Here is a 4,098-nt window from a genome sequence, read left to right as displayed (position 1 = left end):
GACGGAGTTTCATCATGTCAGCCAGGCTGGTCTTGAACTCCCAACCTCAGGTGATCCTCCTGTCTCAGCCTCTGAAAGTGGTGGGATTACAGGTGTGAGTGACCACGCCTGGACTTTTTTTTTTTTTTTTTTTTTCCTCCTGCAAGAGCAGACCTTGCCGGGTGTTTGCCAGAACAAACAACAATGAAAAAATAGCAGAGCTGGCAGTAAAGAATATACTGACTACTACTGGGACCCTTTGCTGTCATTGCCTTGACTTCTGCCAAGGCACCAGCACTTTTACCCATCATGACTTTGATTCATTGGTGCAAGTATCACCACAGTGAAAAAGGAAAATAGCATCTTATTTTATGAAGAAAATAGTTGAGACCTCTCAATTCCTTTTGAAAACGTCGCAGAATCCCAGGGATTCATAAACTATAGAGTATACTGCTGGTATAGAGCATTCATTCTGCAGTTGAACCTGGATGCTTTCAAAATCCTTCAAATGCTTTTGAACCACTCTCCTCCACATTTTTTAAATTAAATTGATCTTTGTTATATGAATCTATGTTGTTTTATAAGACTAGCCTGTTTCTTTTAAAATACTTCAGTTCTTTCTATTACTATTCTTAGTTGTAACATGTTTTTACTCAAAGTGTTCAAGAAACTGTCAACTGGACATATTTAAATTATTTTAGAAACTTTCTGCATTCCGAAGTGAGTCTGTATGACTGCAAATTATTCAAAGCCCTATGTGCTGAATACGTAGCACTTATATAAGAAATATTTGCCTCGTTTAATTCCTTTCTGTCAACTTGCTTCTATTCATACAGACAGTTCATTTCCATTTATCTCTGTGAGAGCTCAATTGTCTTTGATGACTCAGCATTTTAAAAAGTCAAAAGAGAAAACATGTGTCATTCATTTTAACAAATTATAAGAAATAAAATGTATGAGATGAAAATGAAGACCATTTCCTGGTGAGACACTTTCCAAGAGCGAAGTTTAAAACAGAACTACTACTCTTGTACTGGGGAAACAGATCCTAATTGCTGTGTGTCAGGGGACAGAGCAGCTTTTTCCCCAAAGATTAAACGGATATGGATATGATTCTTAAGGGAATCTAGAATGAGCAGTGGCTCCATCTCCTCTTCTGCTTACAACTCCTGTCATTTTCCTCCCAGTAAATACTGGAAATGGACAGAAACTTGCCTGCATTACAACTAAAGTAATCAAGTAAGGAAATCCGTGTCTTCATTTAAAATGTTTTACTCAAACTAAAGCAGTCTCTGCAAATTTACCCTGAGAGTTTCCTGGTTGCTTTAAAATGCCCTTTTGTATCCATTTATTTGTTGCAACTAATGGTGATTCAATATCAAACACTATCATAGGTACTCTAGGGATATAAAACTGAATATAACTGTACCTCTCTCTGTAATATATTTATAAATTAGTGGAAAAAATAAGATATATTCACATGTTGCTAAATTACTAAAAAGCAACTCATGATACATTCTCTAAGGGTGAGAGATAGAGCTAAAAATGAATGTAAAATGAGTGAAGGTGACATTTTTAACTGGACTCTCAAGGGGGGAAAGATTTTAAGAGGTTGTGAAAATTACGCATGCACTCAAGGTATAAATGAAATACGAGCTATAAAAGACACAAAAGAAAAATAATATGTAACAGTCAAAGTGTGCTTGACAGTTGGCAATGAACTCAGTTAATTGGATCCAATTTACAGGGGCTTAACAGAGTAGAAAGAAACTGAATTAACATCAGAGAGTTGTGCTTCAATTTAGGTTATACCACTTACGGTTATGTGAATTGGACACAGCACTCTATCTTTTTATGTCTCAGTTTTTCATCTGCAGAATTAGGATTATGAGCCCTGCCTTTCCTACATTGTTAGAATCAAATAATACATTCACAAATGCGTAACAACTACGAAATAATATGCTTCGTAGATTTTTAAATTTTTTTATTTTTATTTTTTTGAGACGAAGTCTCGCTCTCTTTCCCAAGCTGGAGTGCAGTGTCCTGATCTCAGCTCACTGCAACCTTCACTTCTCGGATTCAAGTGATTTTCCTACCTCAGCCTCCTGATAGGTGCGACTACAGACATGCGCAATCATGTCCAGCTCATTTTTGTATTTTTAGTAGGGACGGGGTTTCGTTACGTTGGCCAGGCTGGTCTTGAACTCCTGACCGCAGGTGATCCGCCCACCTCAGCCTCCCAGAGTCTTGGGATTACAAGTGTGAGCCACCGCACCTGGCCATTGTGTATTTTATAACAATTTTTAAACATTTATTTTTTATTTAGATTTTATTATAACTGGCTGAAATTTATACATCAAAATTTAGTATTTGTCAGAGTTGAAAATGGAAACTAGGAGAACAAACTAGAATATGCATTACATAGTTTAGAGCAGCACTAATAAAAATTTCTGGAATATTGGAAATATTCTATATCTATGTTGACCAATACAGTGGCAACTTGCCACATTTATCTCTTCAGAGATTTGAAATATGGTTACTGCAACTGAAGAACTGTTTACTTTTTCTTAATTTTAATCAACATAAACTAGATTTAAGCACTACATGTGGCAACCGGCTCTTGTATTAGTGCAAGTTTCAAAAATGGTACCTATAAGAAAAAATTTTTAAAAATGACTAAACTTATTACTAACATTTCTACTGAGTCTAAGATTTCAAAGTAAAAATGCTAATCACAAATCTCCTACAGGCAAATGAAGTCATTATTTTAAATAGCCACTGACTATGGAAGATCACTTAAAATGTAGTATGTTTTTAATTCACGGAGAAAAGCGATGATGGAATTACTTTACTTTTTCATGCAAGAAACAAATTTCTGGATGAAAAATGTGGATTACATATTATTAACAAAAAAAGACTGAAAAATTATTTCCAATACATGGGACAAATACAATGCTAATTGCCTAAAAGTATACAATATCATTATTCAATAAGAAAAAATTATAACCTAATAATAATGAGATGTAGGGCATGAATAGGAAAAGAAATATAACTGAGAAGTAAACATTGAATATGTGATCAGTATGACTTATTTTACTTTTTAGATAGAGATTTCACATTTCGGGGAGTGAATGTTGAAGATGTCTACTAACCGGGCCAATCCACACATTGATAAAAAGCATGTAAATTTACGTAGCCTTTTAAGCAAACAATTTTGCAAAATAAATTAAAATAGAAAGTGTATTTTTTAATTAAACAAAAACTATAATTCTTGAGGTTCGTTTAAAAATCTATTTGCACAGATACAGACACAAATAGGAATGAGATATTCATTTAAGATTGCTTATAATAGTAAAACTGAAAATGATGAAAATATATATACAAATACCAACATATAGCCAAGATATATTCTTAAGTTCAAACTGCTGAATAGTTTGCTCATACTAGAGATATGCCAAATGAACATTTGTTCAGATACTGAATTGCCAATATTAAAATTACTATTCAAAGCTGAGGCCAAATAATACCAGCCTTCTGAGATGACAATATGAACTTTTATCACAAATTATTACCATAACTCTTTAATTTCAAACTTCAGTTGTCAATTTTTTTAAGTTTGACAGAGTACAGACATAATTATTTCAGTCTACTGCTAACTTGACCCTATGTACTATAATTTTGCTCATTTTCAAATGAGATCAGTAAAGGAGGAAAGTTTTGAATCGTTAATTTATTCTTCTCTAAGACTTTCTTCTCATCTTTATCCTTATGATTTTTTCTTCTGATCAAAAGTAATTTATATTGTACATGGTTTTGAAAATCTTACCCCTCACAGAATCTGAAAGGAGAAAGTTGACATTATACTCTTAGTTTGTCCCCCCAATTGGTAAAGAATCCTCAATTTTTTTATTAAAAGATTCATGGTCTATACAAAAACTAAGTTTATTTTGTTTAATGTGATGAATGATAGAATATTCAATAATTCTACACAAGTTTCAATGGTGATATGACCTAAGCTTTATTATTGCTGTCTATATTTTCATTTAACCTCATAAACCTTGACTCAGAAAGGAAATTCTATTCCTAAGTTTTCTGCCTAATCCCACCTCTCTTTTTCTT

The sequence above is a fragment of the Macaca mulatta genome, chromosome 8, assembly GCF_049350105.2.
Source record: "Macaca mulatta isolate MMU2019108-1 chromosome 8, T2T-MMU8v2.0, whole genome shotgun sequence".
NCBI classification, from domain to species: domain Eukaryota; kingdom Metazoa; phylum Chordata; class Mammalia; order Primates; family Cercopithecidae; genus Macaca; species Macaca mulatta.
This window is presented reverse-complemented; position numbering follows the sequence as displayed.